Here is a 24,249-nt window from a genome sequence, read left to right as displayed (position 1 = left end):
TTTCCTTCGGGTGCTCCGGTTTCATCCTACAGCCCAAAGACGTGCTGGTTAGGGTGCATTGGCCATGCTAAATTCTCCCTCAGTGTTACCCAAACAGGTGCCGGAGTGTGTCGACTAGGGGATTTTCACAGCAACTTCATTGCAGTGTTAATTGTAAGCCTAAAGAGAAAACGCTGGAAAATCTCAGCAGGTCTGGCAGCATCTGTAAGGAGAGAAAAGAGCTGACGTTTCGAGTCCAGATGACCAGTTTTGACAAAGGGTCATCTGGACTCCAAACGTCAGCTCTTTTCTCTCCTTACAGATGCTGCCAGGCCTGCTGAGATTTTCCAGCGTTTTCTCTTTTGGTTTCAGATTCCAGCATCCGCAGTCATTTGCTTTCATTAATTGTAATGACAAATAAACTAAAACTTGAGTTACACTTTGGAGGCATTTAAACTGAAAGCGCTATTTTCACAATATCAAAGATGGCTTTACAAAACATCGGCATAGCCTGATCCGAGGTCCTTCAAGGGGCCACATTCAATTAACCGGTCGGGGAATAAATGATAGTTTGCAGTGAATCTACCAGTGCCTGCCAATTGAAATCAGTTTAATTAAAAACAGAAGTGTTAAAAGGCAGGCTGCCCTGTGGGTGTGGGTGCATTCTGTGCAGATTGGATTGGCAGGCTACAGGTGTATCCTCCTACTCACTGGCATCCTGATGCTTCTCAAAGGCTGCCTATGAGAGAGACCAATGCCCCATCTGTCACTTCAGCTGATCTCGGACCAGCTGCAAGGGGGAATAGAATGAACCAAAGCATTATTAAAATGATGAAACATACAGCACTTAAAACTCAATTACTTCACTTCCTAACATTTCCAAAAATGGCAGCAGCTGAATATTCTGCAAAATGTCCAATCCCTGCATGGACAAGGCAGCTTCTGCTCGTGGACAAAAACAATAAACTTCCATTTTATTGTGCATTTCAAAACCTCAGGACAGCCCAAAGCCATTTATAGCCAACGACATATTGTATCGATATAATATCAGGTTCAGAATCATACAATCCCACAAGTGCAAAAGGAGGCCATTCGGTCCATCGAGCCTGCGCCAACAACAAACCCTTCCAAGGCCCTATTCCCCTAACCCCACAGCGTTACCTTGCTAATTCCCCTGACACTAAGGGACAATTTAGCATGGCCAATCAACCTAACCTGCACATCTTTGGAGTGTGAGGGGAAACCGGAGCACCCGGAGGAAACCCACGCAGACACGGGGAGAACGTGCAAACTCCACACTGACAGTCACCCGAGGCCGGAATTGAACTTGGGTCCCCGGCGCTGTGGGGCAGCAGTGCTAACCACCGCGTCATCCACAACTCTGAGGGTTGATTCTGAAAGCACCAACATGTTTTTGACAGAAAATGTCCAGGGGTCACTGCAGGAGAGGAGGATAAAAGCTAAAACACTGCAGCTGCTGAAAATCTGAAATAAAAGTAGAAAATGCCGGAAATGCTCAGGTCTGGCAGCCTCTGTGGAGAGAGAAACAGAATGAAGGTTCGAGTCTGGATGACTCTTCTTCAGAACTGAAGCTCTATGCCTCTGAAAAGTAGTCTGTCAAAAGGCAACATTTCCTACATTGACTTTGATTGAAGTATTGATCAAGAAACATTTTTAAAATTGGTCTTACCTACACTAAATAGGAGGTCTTGTGGCAAAGTGCATAGCGTCAAAGAACAGTACAATACAGGAACAGGCCCTTTGGCCCTCCAGGCCTGTGCCGATCATGATGCCCTAACTAAACTAAAGAACAAATCTTCTGCCTTAACTTGGTCCATATCCCTCTGGTCCCTCCCTATTCATGCACCCATCCAGGTGCCTCTTAAATGTTGCTAATGTGCCTGCTTCCACCACCTCCTCTGGCAGCGCGTTCCAGGCACCCACCATTCTCTGCGTGAGAAACTTCACCCGCACATCTCCCTTAAACTTTCCCCTTCTCACCTTGAACCTGTGTCCTTTATGCACCTTTATGTCCACGAAAACATCTAATACCTCCTCCTTATTAATCTTAACATGCTCTAGAACTTTACCATCCCAACTGAAATCTCCAGCTACTAAGTCTTTCTACTATTAATTTAAGAACTCGCCCAAGACCTCCAGTTCCATGCACAGATTACCCTTTCGGTTTCTAATGGACACCACTCTTTTCCTCATCATCCTCTTGTCCTTAATATATTTATAAAATGCCTTGGGGCTTTCGTTATGCTTATCTGCCAATGATAACTTTGTGATCCTTCTTTGCCCTAATTTATTTTAAGCACCCCGTTACACTCTCTATACTCCTGAAGGCCCCCCCCCCTCCCCCCACCACCTCCCCCCACCACCATTTTTACAGCTCTGTACCTACCATATGCTTCCTTTTTTTCTTCATCAAACCCTTGATATTGGCCAAGACACAGGGGGATATTTCCCCTGCCTCCGAGCCAGGATTCAGGTCCCACTCCAGGACATGATGGCCAAGGAAGGTGTGTTGATAATGTGGCCAAACAGATTTGAGTGTGTCGACCTGTAACTCCTCCCAACACACAGCAGTTAGAGCAGGAGTTTCCCCTGGTCAACGTTGTGATGGAAAGGACTTTGGAGTTTCCACCATCACTCTCCGTAGCTCCAGTCCACTGCATGTATGTAAAAATTGTGGTAGAAATATAACATAGTCACTAATAAATCCAACAGGGAATTCAGGAGAAACTTCTTTACCCAGAGGGTGGTGAGAATATGGAACTTGGTGCCAGAGGGAGTGGATGACGTGGACAGCATAGACACTATAGGGGGAAATGAGCTAAATTTAGATTGCAGATGGGCTGAATGGCCTTTTTACTGTGCCACCAGTATGATGTGACCAGGTTGCATTCACACAATTTCCATACAAGGCTTTGCAGTCGGTGAAGGCAGAGATTACACGAGTTTTTAATACAGAAAGTCAGAGGTCTTTTCCTTAAAAAAAAGTGTTGGCAGCAGCAACCAGAACAATGCGCATCGCTGGCCAGTTTGTGACCAATGAAACTGAAATTTCAGTGCTGAAACGTAAAGCAATCTGGAACCAAACACACGGGGGTCGTTTAGTGCAATGCTCATCATAAAATTTCACAAATTCTTTAAAATCTGCAGTGTGGCTCTTTGGCTTCAGAATAATACAAACACCCATGGGTGTGGGAGGCGGCGAGTAACTGAACACAAATGAGAACCTTATTCGGCCAGCTTTATTTATTTTTAATCCTGCCTCACTCACGCATTGCCCAATCTCCACCAGTTCCATATTTGAGTTTGATTTATGCAAGGCAGCTGTTGTTGGATTACAGAGAAGGCAAAGCAAGATCAGATTTGATCTTTCACCGTCGAGGACCAGAGTGCACACCCAAATCAGGTTAGTGGGGCAAAATCACATCTCTACCACCCGCAGTGTGAATTGAGACTCGGCCATACCAAATCATCCACTGGTTCAAAACTGCCCCAATTGTAGTGCTGATTTGGCATCCTTACTCAGGACACGCCCAAAGATACTTGGTGTGGGAATGGAAGAATCACAGAATCCCAACACTGCAGAAGGAGACTATTTGGCCCATCAGGTTTGCACCAACTCAGCATTCCACCCAGGCCCTATCCCCATAACCACACTTATTTACCCTACTATTCCCCCTAACCTATATGCTTTGGGATTCTAATGTTAGAATGTAACCAGTGACAACTTTGATTGGATGTAATGTGACCAACGGGAAGATGCTGCAAGGGTCAGCTGACCCAGTAAAACATGGAACCAATCACAGTGATGTAATAGTCAGCTGGCCAGCTGATTCACTATAAATAAGGAACTATGTAGAATTGTGGGGAGCTTGGAGTGGCCCAGGGCAAGGCCCCAAGTTTGGAGTAATGATGTTTCTTTATTAATCCCTTTCTTTGATTTATAAGTTGGAGTAAGTTTTATTGTATTTTCATTAGTTGCATTTTGAAGAGTTCCTTCTGAAGAAACATCTAAGGGGCAATTTATCATGGCCAATCCACCTAAGTTGCACGTCTTTGGGCTATGGGAGGAAACCGGAGTACCGGGAGGAAACCCCCGTAGACACAGGAAGAACAGACAAACTCCACACAGTCACTTAAGGCCAGAATTGAACCCGGGTCCCTGGCGCTGTGAGGTAGCAGCGCTAACCACTGTCACCATACTGTCCCCACAAAGTCACATTTATACCAATTTGCCTTTACATAGCAAGACATCCCAAGCAATTATCAAACGAAATATGATACCCAGTCACATGCAGAGGTATTGGGACAGGTGTCGAAGAACTTGGTCAGAGAGATGAGCATCTTGGAGAGAGGCAGTGTTTTGGGGCTGGTGGATGGAGATGTTGAGGCAGAGAAGGTGTTCCAGAGCTTAGGGCCTGGGCAGCTGAAGACAGGATTATCAATGGAGGAGTGATTGGCATCAGGGATATGCAGGAGTCCAGAACTGGAGGAGGGTTGCGAGCATGGACAGAGTTACAAAAGGTAGGGAGGAATGGAGGCACACAGTGATTTAAAAAACATGGTGAGAATTTTAAAATCGAGACACTGCCGGGTCTGGAGCGGGAGCCAATGGGGTCATAGGTGAACAGGACTTTGTGCGAGTTAGGATCCAAGGAGCAGAGTTTTGGATTAGCTTTTTTTAAAGAAAGTTTATTAGTCACAAGTAGGCTTACATTAACAGTGCAATGCAGTTACGGTGAAAATCCCCTAGTCGCCACACTCCGGCGCCTGTTCGGGTACACTGAGGGAGAATTTAGCATGGTCAATGCACCTAACCAGCACGTGTTTCAGACTGTGGGAGGAAACCGGAGCACCCGGAGGAAACTCACGCAGACACGGGGAGAACGTGCAAACTCCACACAGACAGTGACCCAAACCAGGAATCGAACCTGGGTCTTGAGTTTGTGAAGGATAGAACGTGGGAGACCATAGTCATAGAGTCATAGACGTTTACAGCATGGAAACAGGCCCTTCGGCCCAACTTGTCCATGATGCCTTTTTTTTTTTAAAAACCCTAAACTAATCCCAATTGCCCGCATTTGGCCCCTATCCCTCTATACCCATGTAACTATCTAAATGCTTTTGAAAAGATAAAATGGTACCCGCCTCTACTACCACATCTGGCAGCTTGTTCCAGACACTCACCACACTGAGCAAAAATTGCCCCTCTGGACACTTTTGTATCTCTCCCCTCTCACCTTAAACCTATGCCTTCTAGTTTTAGACTCCCCTACCTTTGGGAAAAGATATTGACTAAATACCTTGTCTATGCCCCTCATTATTTTATAGACCTCTATAAGGTCACCCCTCAGCCTCCTACGCTCCAAATAAAAAAGTCCCAGTCTATTCAGCCTCTCCTTATAACTCAATCCTTCAAGTCCCGGTAGCATCCTAGTAAATCTTTTCTGCACTCTTTCCAGTTTGATAATATCCTTTCTATAATAGGGTGACCAGAATTGCACACAGTATTCCAAGTGTGGCCTTACCAATGTCTTGTACAACTTTAACAAGACGTCCCAATTCCTGTATTCAATGTTCTGACCGATGAAACCAAGCATGCCGAATGCCTTCTTCACCACTCTGTCCACCTGTGACTCCACTTTCAAGGAGCTATGAACATGTACCCCTAGATCTCTTTGATCTGTAACTCTCCCCAACGCCCTACCATTAACTGAGTAAGTCCTGTCCTGGTTCAATCTACCAAAATGCATCACCTCGTATTTGTCTAAATTAAACTCCATCTGCCATTCGTCAGCCCACTGGCCCAATTGATCAAGATCCCGCTGCAATTGGAGATAACCTTCCTCACTGTCCACCATGCCACCAATCTTGGTGTCATCTACAAACTTACTGACCATGCCTCCTATATTCTCATCCAAATCATTAATATACATGACAAATAACAGTGGGCCCAGCACTGATCCCTGAGGCACACCGTTGGTCACAGGCCTCCAGTTTGAAAAACAACTCTCGACAACCACCCTCTGGCTTCTGTCAAGAAGCCAATTTTGTATCCATTTAGATACCTCACCCTGGATCCCATGAGATTTAACTTTATGCAACAACCTACCATGCGGTACCTTGTCAAAGGCCTTGCTAAAGTCCATGTAGACAACATCAACTGCACTGCCCTCATCTACCTTCTTGGTTACCTCTTCAAAAAACGCAATCAAATTTGTGAGACATGATTTTCCACTCACAAAGCCCTGCTGACTGTCCCTAATCAGTCCTTGCCTCTCTAAATGCCAGCTGGGAGAGCGGTGAAACAGCCATGTCTGGAGGTAACACAAGAGACGGTTTCAGCAGCAGATGAGCTCATTTAGAAGAGACATTCTTCTGAGGTTTGGGCAGAGCAGAGCAAAGGAGCGGAGAGCCACAAGGGAAATTATTTGACTGGCTTGAACTTACCTTGTTAAAAGTAACAAATATATATTTTTTTTAAAAAATACTCTGTAGGCAAATTAAATCTAACAGATAATTGTCAGATATCTGGGAAAAGATCACAAATGCAAATCCATGAACCTTCTACATGGGCAGTGTTTGTCCGATGATGCTCCTATGGAGCACTTGGGATGCTACAAAAATGCAAGTTGTTTTTGTTGTTAGGAGATATGTCTTAAGGTCTGGATCACCAGATGGTTGAGACACTAAAACAGAAAAGCTGGAAGTTTACAGCTTCCCTTTCCTTCTCCAGCCTGAATTCACTCATCACAAGTTGAGAGGCTCCAACTGAACCTCAGCAAAGAAATAAATCCATCGCTCTTCCGATGTGGGAAGGGTCCGGCCGAGATATGAAGCCTTCAATTTCAACCAGCTTTCCAACATGGTAAAATTACATCTGAACCACCAGCAATTGCAGATGGTGTCTCTGCAACTGTACCCCCTCCCCCCACGCACACATACCCCCAATAGAAACCAGCTCCAGAATGGATCACAGTATAGAACAAGTCACCACATCTAACTCTTTCATTTCATAGAAATCATAGAAACCCTACAGTGTAGGAGGGCGGCCATTCGGTCCATCGAGTCTGCACCAACAACAATCCCACCTAGGTCCTATCCCATTCATCCCACATATTCACTCCGCTGATCCCTTTAACCTACGCATTCTGGGACACTAAGGGGCAATTTATCATGGCCAATGCACCCAAACCACACATCTTTGGACTGTGGGAGGAAACCGGAGCACCCGGAGGAAACCCACGCAGACACAGAGAGAACGTGCAAACTCCACACAGACAGTGACCCAAGCCGGGAGTCGAACCCGGGTCCCTGGAGCTGTGAGGCAGCAGTGCTAACCACTGTGCTGCTGTGCCACCCCATTTGCAGCAAAGTTATCGTGCATCTTTCCTTCCAGTCTTACTTGTCCCATTCCCACCTTCCTTTGCATAGCACCAATCAGCCCTTTCTCATGTAACCTTTCCTGCTACCCACCCTATGACAGACCCCCCTTTTCGCTCATTCCGCCCCTTCCCATTTCCCTGCCATGACGCTTGCTGAAAACCTGTCAACTCCACAACTTTTTTCAGTTTCAATGAAAGGTCATTGACCCAAAACATTAACTCAGGACTCTAAGACACATGTTCTAACAATAACAACTTGCATTTATGTAGTTTCCCAAGAGTTTCATTTGAGCATCAGACAATATTTAACACTGGCTCATAGAATCCCTACAGTGCACGAGGCGGCCACTCAGCCCATCGAGTCTGCACCAAACACAATCCCACCTAGACCCTATTCCCGCAATCCCTCATATTTATCCTGCTAATCCCCGGACACGAGGGTTAATTTAGCATGGTCAATCAACCTAACCTGCACATCTTTGGACTGTGGGAGGAAACTGGAGCACCCGGAGGAAACCCACACAGACACAGGGTGAAAGTGCAAACTCACACACACTGACCCGAGGCCGGAATCGAACCCGGGTCCCTGGCGCTGTGAGGCAGCAGTGCTAACCACTGTGCTGCCCATGTAGAGGGGTTCATAGATTTACGTTTTGTGATCTTTCCCCAGATATCTGACACAGTTATCTGTTAGATTTAATTTGCCTACATAGTATTTTTTTTAAATGTTTCTCCCTCTTTCTCTTGTAGACGCTGGCTGGTCAGCGGTGTATTTCCGGGTTTATTTCAGATTTCCAGCATCTGCAGTGCTTTCCTCGTGCCACCATAGGCCAATAGGGGGCGGCACGGTAGCACAGTGGTTAGCACTGCTGCTTCACAGCTCCAGGGACCTGGGTTCAATTCCCGGCTTGGGTCACTGTCTGTGTGGAGTTTGCACATTCTCCCCGTGTCTGCATGGGTTTTCTCCGGGTGCTCCGGTTTCCTCCCACAGTCCAAAAGGTGTGCGCGTTAGGTTGATTGGCCATGCTAAAAAATTGCCCCTTAGTGTCCCGAGATGCGTAGGTTAGAGGGATTAGTGGCTAAAATATGTAGGGATATGGGAGTAGGGTCTGGGTGGGATTGTGGTCGGTGCAGACTCGATAGGCCGAACGGCCTCTTTCTGTACTGTAGGGTTTCTATAATTTCCATGAATTTCCTTTGGTGGTTTTCAACAACCCACAGATCACTTTGACAGATTTTGTCACAGAAAACACATTGCACCATGATCCTGCCAAGGAGATTCAATACTCCAAGGACTTGGGGAGGAAGCAGCTGGCAAGTGGAGACTGGAACCAATTCATTGCAGTTCTCAATACAGAACTTCAGGGAGGATGGCTTTTCCATTCTTGTCTTTCTTACTTAGAATACAATCCGAACAGTTGTAATTAAACTGGACCCTTGACTATCAAAAGAACTTTTCATGGGAGTCAGGACTTGGGTTTTGCACACAAGATGTAATTAAAACATTTTAAATTGCTTACTTCCCTCCAGGCTCTGGATTCCTGATCCAGTCCCCAGTGCAATTGACTGATCATTACAGATCTAATGTTCATCTTCAATTCTAGACCAGCCGGAGCCAGGCTGACAGCACTTTTTTCACAATAATATCTCATTTTTAAAATTGAAGGATGTACTGGAAACTGGATTAGGTTGTTTGCATAGACAGCTCAAAGCAAAGAGAGTGCATAATTGGGATCTAATGAGATCCTGTTGTAATTGAATAGGTTTGAGGGGCTGAAGGGCTGTTCCTATAGTCCCATTCCAATTTATTCTTCCAAACTTTATGGGGGAACCTCATAAATTTCATTATCGATTACGGTTGGCATCCTCTATTAAGTCAAGACCTCGGGGATGATGTTGAGAAGAATGGTACCAGGAATAAGGGGGTTAAGTTACATGGGCGGCACATTGTGGTGGCACAGTGGTTAGCACTGCTGCCTCACAGCGCGAGGGACCCGGGTTCAATTCCCGGCTTGTGTCATTGTGCAAACTCCACACAGACATTCTCCCCGTGTCTGCATGGGATTCCTCCGGGTGCTCTGGTTTGCTTGCACAGTCCAAAGATGTGCAAGTTAGATGAATTGGCCATGCTAAGGATATTAAACTAGAAAGAGTGCAGAAGAGATTTACTAGGATGCTACCGGGACTTGATGGTTTGAGTTATAAGGAGAAGCTGGATAGACTGGGACTTTTTTCCCTGGAGCGTAGAAGGCTGAGGGCTGATCTTATAGAGGTCTATAAAATAATGAGGGGCATAGATCAGCTAGATAGTCAACATCTTTTCCCAAACGTAGATGAGCCTAAAACTAGAGGGCATAGGTTTAAGGTGAGAGGGGAGAGATACAAAATGGTCCAGAGGGACTATTTATTTCAGTAAAAAGTTTAACAACACCAGGTTAAAGTCCAACAGGTTTATTTGGTAGCAAAAGCCACACAAGCTTTCGGAGCTCTAAGTTCCTTCTTCAGGTGAGTGGGAATTCTGTTCACAAACAGAGATTATAAAGACACAGACTCAATTTACATGAATAATGGTTGGAATGCGAATACTTACAACTAATCAAGTCTTTAAGAGACAAAACAATGTGAGTGGAGAGAGCATCAAGACAGGCTAAAAAGATGTGTATTGTCTCCAGACAAGACAGCCAGTGAAACTCTGCAGGTCCACGCAACTGTGGGAGTTACAAATAGTTGCGTGGACCTGCAGAGTTTCACTGGCTGTCTTGTCTGGAGACAATACACATCTTTTTAGCCTGTCTTGATGCTCTCTCCACTCACATTGTTTTGTCTCTTAAAGACTTGATTAGTTGTAAGTATTCGCATTCCAACCATTATTCATGTAAATTGAGTCTGTGTCTTTATAATCTCTGTTTGTGAACAGAATTCCCACTCACCTGAAGAAGGGGTTTAGAGCTCCGAAAGCTTGTGTGGCTTTTGCTACCAAATAAACCTGTTGGACTTTAACCTGGTGTTGTTAAACTTCTTACTGTGTTCACCCCAGTCCAACGCCGGCATCTCCACATCATGACTATTTATTTCACACAGAGGGTGGTGAGTGTCTGGAACAAGCTGCCAGAGGTAGCAGTAGAGGCGGGTACAATTTTGTATTTTAAGCGTTTAGACAGTTACATAGGCAAGATGGATATAGAGGGATATGGGCCAAATGCAGGTAATTGGGACTAGCTTGGGTTTTAAAAAAAAGGACGGCATGGACAAGTTGGGCTGAAGAGCCTGTTTCCATGCTGTAAACCTCTGTGATGCTATGACACTAAATTGCCCCTTAGTGCCCAAAGACATGTAGGTTGGGTGGGGAAAAGGCCTGGGTGAAATGCCCTGTCGGAGAATTGGTGCCAACTTGATGGGCCGAATGGCCTCCTTCTGCACTGTAGGGATTCTATGAACCTCCTACTGCACAGAAGGTTAAATTGAGATTTAGTAGCGGTGCTCAAAGTTATAAATGGTTTGGCTAGAGCAGATAAAGGGAAACTCTTTCTACTGAGGGTGGGGCAGTGTCAGTAAACAGAGGATATAGATTTAAGATAATTGGCAAAAGGAAGGATATGGAGAAAATTTTTTTTTAATGCAGTGAGTTGGTGTGGTCAGGAAGTCACTGCCTGTAAGGGCGGTGGAAGCAGATTCAATAGGAACTTTCAAAAGGGCATGGGTAGAACTATGGGTAAAGTACAGGGGAGTGAGATAGACTGGATAGTTCATTAAGCTGGCACAGTAATAATGGGAAAATGGCTTAAGAATCTTAGAACTTTATAGCACAAAAAGTGGCCCATTGTGTCTGCGCCGGCCATCAGACACCTATCGATCTATTCTAACACCATTTTCCAGCACTCAGTCTGGAGCTTTGTATGCTATGATATTTCAGTGTTCATCTCCTTCTGTGTCTCCTGTGCCATATCATTCAATGGCAGAGTATATAAAGACGTACGGTAAAACTTTATAGAGCAGATAAAGAACAAATCATTAGATCCCAGGATTAAAAAAAATACATTTTGGTCAGCTTTATTCTTGAACTACCTCAAGGAAATCGAAACAATCACTCCACAGGAATACCACATGTTACATTCAGGAAATAGCTCTTCCTCAGCCTAGTGCGGCTTCACTTTGAAATTGTTCCCTGTCCACGAGCTCAGATCTTGATTTTCAAAGTTAATTTGATCTCCAGGATCACACCATCTTCACAGTAAAGTGGCGCAATCATTTGAGGAATTCCCCAAAGCTCTTGGATTGCCTTCCTCAATCTCTCTGCTTCTCTCTCTCGCTCCTTTCAGATGTTCCACAAAACCTGCCTCTTTGATCAAAGCTTTTTTGCACATGTCCCACGTGGCTCGGCCAAATATTGCCTGACAATCGCTTCCTGTCAAGTGTCCTGGGATGATTCACCAAATGAAAGATGCTGACATGAATGCAAAAGCCTTGATGTTGCCTCGCTTCTCCACCATCCAGGAAGCTGAACCAGCCAACTTTTCATACACGTGGCTGTTAATTCATTCTCTTGCCAGAAAGAGTTTCTGTTGTGTTGCACGACTAAAACTCAAAACGTTTTGCTCTTAATGAATGATCTTGGTACTGTTAACGTGTTTCAGCTGATTGCAGTAATGGTGGATGCAGCAAGCTTTGTGAAATCATACAATGGCCAAATGCCCAACTGCAACACAAAACTGTTATATCTCTCAATGATTTAAGCATAGAATCCCTACACAGTGCAGAAGGAGGCCATTCGGCCCATTGAGTCTGTACCAACCACAATCCCACCCAGGTCTTATTCCCGTAACCCCACACATTTACCTGCTAATCCCCCTGTCACTAAGGGTCAATTTAGCATGGCCAAACCACCTAACCCGCATATCTTTGGACTGTGGGAAGAAACCGGAGCATCCGGAGGAAACCCACGCAGACAGGGAGAAAGTGCAAACTCCACACAGTGACCCGAGGCTGGAATTGAACCCAGGTCCTCAGCACTGTGAGGCAGCAGTGCTAAACCACTGTGCCACCGTCTCATTTTGGTGATCTCCCCAATGGCATCGAACTGGAGGTTACAGGATGGAGACGGCATTTAAGAAGATGAGAAAACAAAGGCAGCAAACCTCTTGCCGGAAGCTCAGAAGATTTGGAGAAATCTTGCTCCTGTAGCAATGGACAAGGCATAAGCTCTCAACAGTCCAAACGCAAGGCATATTGCGCCAAGGTCTGGACACCAGAAGCCGTGTGTTCATCTTAACAGTCTGATCCTCAACATCCAGTTAAGTAATTTCAAACTTGCTGCATTTTAACTTTGGTGGATCCGAGTTTGGAAAAGGCCAATTTCCAGTGCCATCCCCTCCAAAAACCAGACCTACAGCTGAAGATATTACCTTAAGACACAAATCAAAAGATTAACATTGCCTTTTGATGTATTGCTCCACTGCAGTCAAATTGTAATACAATGAACAAATAAAATTTAATTTCTAACAAATCAAAAGAACCCAGAGGCAGCACCGCAGCTCAATGAGGTGAATACTGATGTAGAAGTTTTCATTATTTAAATAAAAGCAAATTACTGCGGATGCTGGAATCTGAAACCAAAAGAGAAAATGCTGGAAAATCTCAGCAGGTCTGGCAGCATCTGTAAGGAGAGAAAAGAGCTGACATTTCGAGTCCAGATGACCCTTTATCAAAGCTGGTCATCTGGACTCAAAATGTCAGCTCTTTTCTCGCCTTACAGATGCTGCCAGACCTGCTGAGATTTTCCAGCGTTTTCTCTTTAGGCTTACAATTAACACTGCAATGAAGTTACTGTGACAATCCCCTAGTCTCCCCCCCCCCCCCCCCGGCCAGGTATGCATCTACATAGCACATGCAAACAGAGTTTGGATTCCCCGCTCAAGGCAAATGTCAGCCAACGCCCCTTTATCAATTCCACTACACCCCCCATTTCATTCTACCATTCCCCCCAGCACCCCCTCGCCCACCCAACCCCCATTTACAACTTACTATGCCTTCATGCCATCTGCAAACTTGGATGGCCAACCTCTTTTTCCTTCATCCAAACCATGGTGAGAGGTCCAGGCCCCATTGCGCATTTCTGGGGAACATCATGGCTCACATCAAACCAATTTCTGTCTCCTGCCTCCCAAACAATTACCAGCCCAAGTCATAAGGTTACCTCCAATCTCGAGACACAATCGCATTTTTGTTTTTAACTCTGGTGTGGAACGTTACCCGCTATCTTCCGGAAATCGCAGTTCACATCGACAACACTCAAAGGCACCACACTAATGATGTCAGAAAATTTCAATTAGGTGAGTCAGATATGACCCACCCATCATTAATCAAAGGCTGGTGCTTGTCCAAGTACTGAGTCACTCTGAAGATGGGTTCCAATAAATTCCCCAGGACTGACGTGAAGCTGCTTTGTATCCCCTCCCTCCTTACATAACAGTGTGACATTTGCTATTCAACATTACAATTTCTGCATCTTCATCAAATTAATACTATTACACTTGCAGCTTCCTGGCCTATTTTGTTAATACCCTGGGATGGAAACTATTAAGCCTGGAAGATCTGTCTATCTTATGCCCTATTAATTTCTTTATTCCTTCGCTTCCAACTTGCATTAAATCCATCAAGTCCTTCCGCTTGATGTATTTTAGATTTGCTGGTTATGGTGGCATTTAATCCTTATTCTCTGCTGTGAAAACAGATACAATTTAATGTTCTTGATTAATCATTATAGTCTCACCTGAGTGAAATAGGCCTATTTTATCTAAAATTTGAAAGAATAAGAGGTGATGCTGTTGAAACAAGAAACTCTTAAGAGGGTTTGTCAGGGTAAAGTAAAGTAGTTTATTTATTAGTCACAAGTAAGGCTCATATTAACACTGCAGTGAAGTTACTGTGAAATTCCCCTAGTCGCCACACTCCGGCGCCTGTTCGGGTCAATGCACCCTAACCAGCAGGTCTTTCAGAATGTGGGAGGAAACCCACGCAGACACGGGGAGAATGTGCAGACACACAGACAGTGACCCAAGCCGGGAATCGAACCCGGGTCCCTGGCGCTGTGAGACTGCAATGCTAACCAATGTGCTACTGTGCCACCCGGTAGATGTGGAGAGAACATTTCTCCTGGCTGGACAGTCTAGAACACAGGGTGGGGGGAGCCTCAGGATAAGGGATGGGCCATTTGATACCGAGACGAGAAGCAATTTCATCACTCAGAAGGGCTGTGAACCTTTGAAATTCTCCATCCTGAGGAACTGTGTATTCTCAGTTGTGGAGGATAGACAAGATGGGAAATCGATAGATTTTGGGGGCACTAAGGAGGGTTGAGGGATATGGGGCTAAGAATGGAAAGTGCAGTTGACATAGGACCACCATGATTTTATTGATTGGTAGTCACGGTGACACAGTGGGACAATGATTCGCACTGCTGCCTCTCAGCGCCAGGGACCCAGGTTCGATTCCTGGTTTGGGGTCACTGTCTGTGTGGACTTTGCACATTTCCCCAGTGTCTGCGTGGTTTTCCTCCAGGTGCTCCGGTTCTCTTCCACAGTCTGAAAGACGTGCTGTGGTGCATTGAGGCCATGCTAAATTCTCCCTCAGTGTATCCGAACAGGCGCCGGAGTGTGGCGACTAGGGGATTTTCAAAGTAACTTCATTGCAGTGTTAATGTAAGCCTACTTGTGACACTAATAAATCAACTTTAAATTCACAGCTTGGAGGTTGTACTCCTATTCCTTATGTTTATGTCTGCATATGACCCGTGCGTGCGTGCATGCGTACCTTTTGAGCTGAGTCTGTGTTTGTAACAGTTGTTTTATTTCTATTTGGATGTTTGCACACCACCCACCTTCATCTTCTGCTTGTCCATTAAATGGGTACATTTTTACCTCCCACTCACTGTTTATCCTCAAAGCCATTCTTTCTATAAAGCTGCTTCCTAGTTCTAATATAAGCCTTACAACTCATGAAGAACTGAAGTAGTTAACCTTGGCTTCTGAAAAGCTTTGCACAAAGTGGTGAGAGCTATTGAAACAAGCTGATGGAGCTTAACAGAAGAGTGCGCATATGTCACACTCCTGTCAACATGGTGATCTGCAATGCTTCCTCGCAGTTTATAATGTAGATTGATCAGCCACATGAAGGAGCAGCTTATTCATCGCACAACTATGCATCAGCAAACCTCTCCATTGGCCAAACACATTTCTTGTGACAACACTGATATAAAGTTTATTTATTAGTCACAAGGTTTACATTAACACAGCAATGAAATTACTGTGAAATTCCCCTAGTCGCCACAGTCCTGCGCCTGTTCTGGTCAATGTACCTAACCAGCCACGTTTTTCAGACTGTGGGAGGAAACCAGAGTACCCGGATAAAACCCACGCAGACTTTGGGAGAACGTGCAGACTCCGCACAGACGGTGACCCAAGGCGGGAATCAAACCCAGGGCTGTGAAGCAGCAGTGCTCACCACTGTGCCACCCCCATATGGCCCGACTACAACAAGCAATGAAACATCTATAGACAGCAATGTTTGCTTTACATCAACACTGGGGATCAGCACGTTTGAGTTTCCCACCGAGGAAATTGGGCATGAGAGATTTTGCACAGCTTCTCTGTGTAACATTCTGACAGATGTATTTCATACAATGACACATTCCTCTTCCAATCAGGCATGAAAATCCGCACTGGAACTGAGCACAGAAAAAAAATTCTAATTAGGCGTGAGAGACTAACTTTCTCTCTCTCCACAGACCTGCTGACTCTATCCAGCATTTTTTGTTTTTATTTCCAATCTCCAGCATTTGTAGTATTTCGCTTTTACCATCAAGAAATTCAGCTTGGTGCGGTTAGAAAAACATTGTTCAGCCATTCATATGGGTTGCATTGAGGCCAAGGAAATTCTGGCAATTAGAATATCAGATGACCAGATGCGCCAAATTAGCAAGTCAGTCATCAGCAAGACATAAGACAATTTTTTTTAAAAAAGAAATATCAAGATCAAGCAAGTGTGAGATTTTAACACATTCATGGAATACAATTAATTATTTTGTTACTGACTCTGATATTTATGGCCCCTAGTTCTGGTTTTCTCTTGTGGAAGAGCCTTCTCTACGTCTATCCCGTCAACCTCCCGGTTCTGTTATTATTCTAAAAGAATTGCGTGTAAATTCTACCACCTTGGGTGACAGACAACCTGCCTCGAGAAAGAGCTCAGCAAATGCACTGGGAAGGCAGCCACCAATTTTGGCTGACTAACAAAACCGCCATGGATAAACAACTAACTAATACCCCTGAACCAAGCTGCTTATCTACAAGGCCTGTGTCCTCACCACCTTGCTATATGGTGTGGAAACTGGATAACCCGAACCCACCCAGAACAAAGGCTCAGTAACTTCCATCTCAGACATCAACACATCTTCAGTGTCACACAGACAGTTACCGAGGAACCAGGCCTCTCGAGGGCAAATATACTGAGCACGCTAGCACTCACCAAGCAAAGGCAGCTTCACTGGCTTGGGAACGTGTACGGGATAGAAGATGGCTGTATCCACAAGGGAGGCAGCCAGTGCCAAGAGACCAGCAGGATGCCAAAAGCTCCGGTTTAAGGATGCCATCAGAAGAGACATGAAAAACCATCAACATCAATCTCACAATTGTGAACCTCTAGATGACGATAGATGGAAATGGTGACACCAGCTGTGGGCAGGGGTACACCACCATGATGACATGTGATCCAAAGCAGGCACCAGCCCTGCAAACAAGGCATCAGAGATCATCCCATACCACCAGCAAGAGACAACTTCATGTGTGGCACTTTGCCTTTCCTGAATCGACTTGTCCAGCCATCGAAAGTAGTACAGATGATCTCATCTGGAGGCTGCTTTCCCATCATCATAGAATCCCTACAGTGCAGAGAAGTACCATTCGGCCCATCGAGTCTGCATCGACTCGACAGAGCATCTTGCCTAGGCCCACCCCATCCCCATAAACCCACAGATTTACCCCACTAATCCCCCTAACCTACACATCTTGGGACAGTAGGGAGCAATTTAACATGGCCAATCCAACTTGCGCATCTTTAGAATGTGGGAGGAAACCAGAGCACCCAGAGGAAACCCACGCAGACACGGGGAGAACATGCAAACTCCACAGTCATCCAAGGCTGGAATTGAACCCAGGTCCCTGGTGCTGTGAGGCAGCAGTGCTAACCACTGTGCCGCCCAGATCATCTCCCCCAGATTGAAGGATTCCAACAGCGAAATTGCTTCTGATGGCTCAAGGGTTGATAATTAGTGGATCTTAATGGATTTAAGGTGATTGGCAAGAGAACCAGAAGCAACAGGAGGAAAAGTATTTTTTGGTGGTTAGGATCTGGAAGTGCACTGTCGATAGGCTGGTGGATACAGGTTCAATATTTGCCCCGGAAAGGGTATTGGATAAAAACGTGAAGGTGAAAAACATCATGGATACAGAGGAAAGCAAAAGAGAGTGGGACTAACTGGATTTCTCTTTCAAAATGTCAACGCAGACTCAATGGGCCACATCTACGGGGTAAATGCAGCCCATTGAGTCTGGTACAGACCACTGTATACCATTCTGCAAGATGCTCTGCAGCATTTCACCAAATATCCTGAGACAGCATCTTCCAAACCCACAACCACTTCCATCTAGAAGGACAAGGGCAGCAGATACACGGGAACGCCACCACCTGCGAGTTCCCCCCAAGCCACTCACCATCCTGACTTGGAGATATATCGCCATTCCTTCGCAGTCGCTGGGTCAAAATCCTGGAATTCCCTCCCTAACGGCATTGTGAGTCAACCCACAGAACATGGACGGCAGCGATTCAAGAAGGCAGCTCACTGCCACCTTCTCAAGGGCAACTAGGGATGGGTAATAAATGCTGGCCAGCCAGCGACACCTATTTCCCATGAATGAGTTTTAAAGAAGTATTTAGTGAATTGCACAAAATAGTTCACATGCTCACTATGATACGAGCTGTGCCTTTGTAACGGACACCCATGAGGATGAGAAAAGGACAGATCTATTCGCTGGACATACAAGGCTGCCAGTGAGAAGCCCAAAGCGGTTGTGGTAGAAAGTTGCTTTGGGAAACTTCAGTTGCATTCCAAGCTTGCAGCATTGTTTATGGCTTTTCAACAGAAGCTCTGTTAGAAAGGACAATCCTCTATTGTACGAGATACCATCCGAAACTCTCAGCTAATTTCACTATTGAAGGCTGGAAACACAAGAGGATTCATCAATCTAGTGGGTTCTATTGCATCTTGGCCTGCACATTAAAGGCCATTTGATTAATTTCTCTCTCACAATATGGCAGTATACATGTTAAACCGCCCCAAGCTGCCTTTTGGCTCTCCAAGTACAGCTGCGATGTTCATGTCCCTAGATTATCAGCTCTTTGCCAGCGAATGTTTGCCATGAACACAGAGAACCACTGACATGCGCTTCCTAAGGGGACAGCTTTAACTTTCAAAACTTGAAAAAGATAAATTATTTTCCAGAAAGGGGAGAAAATCTGGAGAGGATCCTTGTTCCTTTTATCTTCTCAGTTATTGGTAACCAATCATTCAGAATGTTACCCCAATTCCATAACTCCGACCTATTACTGGCTTTCCATTTTGCTGTGGAGATGCCAGCGTTGGACTGGGGTAAACACAGTAAGAAGTCTAACAACACCAGGTTAAAGTCCAACAGGTTTATTTGGTCTTTTGCTACCAAATAAACCTGTTGGACTTTAACCTGGTGTTGTTAGACTTCTTACTGTGTTTTCATTTTGCCCCCTCTATCCTCCTCTCCAAGTACATAATTCATCACATTCATATCTCTTTTCAGTTCTGTAGATGAGTCACAGGCTCAAACATTAACTGTTTCTCTCTCCACAGACGCTGCAAGACCAGCTGAGCTTATCCAGCATTGTGTGTTTTAATTCAGAATATTCCGATTGGTTGCACTGGCTGGTTAACAGACAAAGACAGAAAACTTCCAAAAGCTTCTATTTATAACAACTGCCACTCATTGAAGATCCCATTAGCACCTGAAGCAGTGTTGTTATTATTAAAAGCAAATTACTGCGGATGCTGGAATCCGAAACCAAAAGAGAAAATGCTGGAAAATCTCAGCAGGTCTGGCAGCATCTATAAAGAGAAAAGAGCTGACGTTGAGTCCAGATGATGCTTTGTCAAAGCTCGAAATGTCAGCTCTTTTCTCCTTACAGGTGCTGCCAGACCTGCTGAGATCTTCCGGCATTTTCTCTTTGGGTTTATTATTATTAGTGCGTGCAGTAATCACCAAGCCAGGTAATAGCTTCCGCAATGGCTAAATGGAGCTCGGAGTCCTCCACTGAAGGGGGCAGTCTTCAATGACGTGGGTCATTGATTGGAGTGACCACAGCTGCAGTCCGGGTCCTCGGCAAGACCCCATTTGTGCCGATTTGCCGCACAGAGACCTTGGCCAGTGCGGAAAAGTTGAGGAGTGTCCAATGTTGGCGGGTTGAAGCCAGGGGGATGAGGGGGCTGTGGGATCTGTGGTGGGAAGTTGTTTTTTTTTAAATGGTGGTCTCTGGGTTCCATTCCTGCTGCCACAGAGTCTCTGCTGTTAACTGTTGGCATGGTGATCTTAGCCATACAGGGGCAAAGGGAAGTGAGCAGCAGGTGGACTGGTAAGGTTTTTGTATAGAGACAGGCTTGGGTGGATGTAAACCTTCTCCAGGTGCTTTCTTGTTGCAATCTCCCTCCTTATGTGAGGGGGTGGGATGTTGCACAGGGACTGGGAGCAGCGAGGTTAGGGTTAGTTGATCGGCGAGTATCCGAGATGATACGCACTGTTGTGTTGAGTTGGACATTTACAAGATTGGTATGGAATGAGTTGTATCATATTGGTAAACAAGTAGACTATAGCAGGAAGGGAGGTCCTGAAGCAGTGTTCTTGATGGGATCTAGGCATTATTGACAAAGCCAGCATTTATTGCCCATCTCTGATTGCCCTTGGGAGGTGTCAATGAGCTGCCTTCTTGAGCTGCTGCAGTCCATCTGATGTACGTTCACCCACAGTGCTATTAGGGAGGGAGTTGCTGGAGTTTGGCACAGTGAAGGAGCGATGATATATTTCCAAGTCAGGATGGTGCGGGGCTCAGAGGGAAACTTGCAGTGGCGGTGTTCCCTTACCTCTCCTGCCTTGCCCTTCTAGGTGGTCAATGGTCACAGATTTAAGCGGTGTTGTTGAAAGAGAAGTGCATCTTGATTGAAGGTAACCGTTGGTTGCGAATGATGGTTGTTAATATTGCACATGCAGTGGCAATCAAATGCATGTTCTTGTGATTAAGAGCAGCTGAAACTAATTGAGGAAAGCATTTTTTCCCCAAGTTGGGGAAATTTTACTGCACATATACAAGAACTAGTTTCCAGCTGTGTTGGGGGACTTGTGTGGAAGGGAAAAGTGCTCTGTACTTATCGGATATGTGAACAAACTAATTTGAAGACTAAATAAAAGCTTTGACAAAGGGTTATCTGGACTCGAAACGTCAGCTCTTTTCTCTCCTTACAGATGCTGCCAGACCTGCTCAGATTTTCCAGCATTTTCTCTTTTAATTTGAAGACTAACTGGTTCCAACTTCTTCTGTGCCAGATGAATGTTCAGCACATTAACAGATGGTTACTGGGACATAGAGATAACAGGACACATGACCAACTAGGCAAGTTCAGGGAGCATTTTAAAGGAGGAAAAAAAAACAAGTTGAGGGAAGAGATTCCAGAGCTTTGGACCCAGACACCGAAAGGCATAGCTGCCAATGATGGGGTGGGTGTAAGAGGCAGAAATTGGAGGAGTACAAAGATCAGAAGGTTGTTGTGCTGGAGGAGGTTACAAACTCTTCCTAACTTCTTTAATATTCCAACTTCAATCTCTTGTGCAACATCCCAACTCCCCCCTTCCTGCATCCAACTTGGAGCCATGCCGTCAGCCTCCAAGGAAATCTGGAAATTCCCTTTCTAAACCCTTCGAACTTTAAGCCTTACTTTACAACACAGAGTCCCTGCAGTGCCCAAAGAGGCCATTCAACCCAATGGGCCTGCACCGACAACAATCTCACCCAGGCCCTATCCTCTTAACCGCACATATGTACCCTGCTAATCTCTGTGTCACTAAAGGACAATTGAGCATGGCCAATCAACCTAACGCGCACATCTTTGGATCTCTGCCTTTTATTTAGTTCAGCATCAGTGTTTCACCCAGAGCTCGGCAAGGTGCCACGGGATGTGTGTGTTATGTTTACAGGTGTTTACATAAATGTAAACCTGGCCTACATAACATTAATACTCGAGTAACCCGTGCCCAAAATGCAACGTGAAAGCAGTCTTCAGAAAACGTTGCAAAGAGTCGGCAAAAAGGAAAGGTCAGTGCTATTAGTGGAACACACCTTGAGCAGATTTCTCTCTTTAAACTGCTAAAAACAAATTCAAATGGTATTTTCTCTGCTGTGACCTTCACCTTGCTCAGTACGGCAGCACAACTAGTTTCCGAATGAGACCGAGTTTGCTGGCAAGTTCAATGAGCTCATTATCATTAACAACGCAAACAGCACCACCACTGAGAATAAGGAAGAGGTGCCTTACTAACATTCTTCAAAAATGTTTACTTTTCTTAAAAGTTACAAAGCCAATGCTCAGAGTGGACCGGGCAAGCCTGAATCCATCTCCATGCTCGCTCTAAAAACCAAATTCAAATTGAATCCAATTCGTGGTCCCCACAAGAGAGACAAGCTAGCCCAAGGTAGGGTGCTGACATTGCACCCCACCTTGGACTTGATTCAACAGTTGGTCTTAGCCAAAAGGCCAAGGTACTTGGCGAGTTGCGAATGGCCACAAGTTGCTAAATACACTTTGTGCCTCTCCTGTCAGCCTCACAAACACAGCAGTTTATCCTCAAGCTCCTTGCGACTGTAAAGAAATGGCTACAGTTGCACATTAATCACTTAAAATTAAAGTTAAGGTATCTGCTTAATGACTCAAGGGCCCTATTTAATGATGAGACTTACAATCCTGCAAAGCTCAATCTCTCCAGCACAATGCTGCAAATTGATAGTGATATTAATCATAGAATCCTACAGCACAGGAGGTCATTCGGCCCATCAAGTCTGCACCGACAACAATCCCACCCAGGCCCCACTCCTGTAATACCACACATTTACCCCGGCTAATCCCCCTGAGACTAAGGAGCAATTCTTCATGGCCAATCAATTTAACCCACACATCTTTGGACTGTGGGAGGAAACCGGCGCACCTGGAGGAAACCCACGCAGACACGGGGAGAACGTGCGGGCTCCACACAGATAGTGACCCAGGGCCGGAATTGAACCCGGGTCCTTGGTGCTGTGATGCAGCACAGCTAACCACTGTGCCACCGTGCTGTCCCTAATAAAATTCAATTTAAAATACTTAAGTAATTCGGCTTGTCCTTTTCCTGGTCTCTCTTTGCCTCTCAATTTCTCTTCAACTTGACTAACTCACTTGATTTCCTCCTCCATCATTTCTGTTCCTTGCTCAATCTTTAAATCTCATTGGAGACACCGTTGACCCCATTATCAAATCAGACTTCAAGTAGTTTTAAGCTGAGGGCGCTCCCTAATGTGTAACAAACAGGACATGTTGCGATGCCCCCACATTAGCAAGATTTAGCAATGACAGCAGAGAGCAATCAACTTGAACTCTCACCCACTTCACTGTTTTTAATGCTCTGGACACTTGGCTAAGCGAATCCCACATTCTTTTTCTGCTCAAGGCAAACAGCCAATACGCTTCGACTGCTGCAAACATTATACAGCAAAGGAAGAACCACAGAATCATAAGAGAAAAAGGGACTTGCATTTATATCATATCTTTCATGGCCACCAAACAGACACCACAAAGCGCTTCACAGGCAATGAAATACTTTTGGCAGCACAGTTACCCATCACAACACAGGAACACAGCAACCTCCCACAAACAGCAACCTGATAATAACCTGATAATCTTGTTTTGATGATCCAGATTGAGGGATAAATATTGGCTGGGATACCATCAATAACTCCTCTGCTCATCTTCAAAACACTGTCTGGGGAGTTTTTACATCCAGGAGGGAGATGGGGCTTTGATTGAATGTCTCAGCTGAAAGGCAGCACCTCCGACTCCCTCAGCCACCGGCCACCCCTCACGACAGGGCGGCGCCCCCTCAGCCACCACCCCCCCCATGACAGGGCGGCGCCCCCTCAGCCACCAGCCCCCACCATGACAGGGCGGCGCCCCCTCAGCCACCGGCTCTCCCACGACAGGGCGGCGCCCCCTCAGCCACCAGCCCCCTCCATGACAGGGCGGCGCCCCCTCAGCCACCAGCCCCCCCCTCCCTCCATGACAGGGTGGCGCCCCCTCAGCCACCAGCCTTCCCACGACAGGGTGGCGCCCCCTCAGCCACCAGCCCTCCCACGACAGGGTGGCGCCCCCTCAGCCACCAGCCCTCCCACGACAGGGCGGCACCCCCTCAGCCACCGGCCCCCCCACGACAGGGCAGCGCCCCCTTAGCCACCAGACCCCATCCCCCCCCACAGGGCAGTGCCCTCTCAGCTGCCACCCCCCCCCCCACAAGATGGCACTCTCTCAGCCCCCCTCTCAGCACTGCACGGGCACATTAGCCTTGGACTTGAATCCAAAACCTAGTTGAAGGAACCTTCTTTGGACATCATGAAGGGGTTTCATAATCATGTGCATATTAACATAGAAATCATCATCATAGAAACCCGACAGTACAGAAAGAGGCCATTCGGCCCATTGAGTCTGCACCGACCA

The 24,249-nt window shown here is 45.8% G+C and overlaps 1 protein-coding gene across 1 annotated transcript in view; it reads right to left on the bottom strand.

The window, feature by feature from the left end:
* The window catches only part of LOC144490390 (tetraspanin-5), a 97,963-nt gene that overhangs the window by 36,512 nt on the left and 37,202 nt on the right, over window positions 1–24,249 (bottom strand). The window lies entirely within an intron of this gene.

This window comes from Mustelus asterias, chromosome 1, assembly GCF_964213995.1.
Source record: "Mustelus asterias chromosome 1, sMusAst1.hap1.1, whole genome shotgun sequence".
NCBI classification, from domain to species: domain Eukaryota; kingdom Metazoa; phylum Chordata; class Chondrichthyes; order Carcharhiniformes; family Triakidae; genus Mustelus; species Mustelus asterias.
The sequence above is the reverse complement of the archived record's forward strand: the minus strand, read 5'-3'. Positions and strand labels throughout refer to the sequence as shown.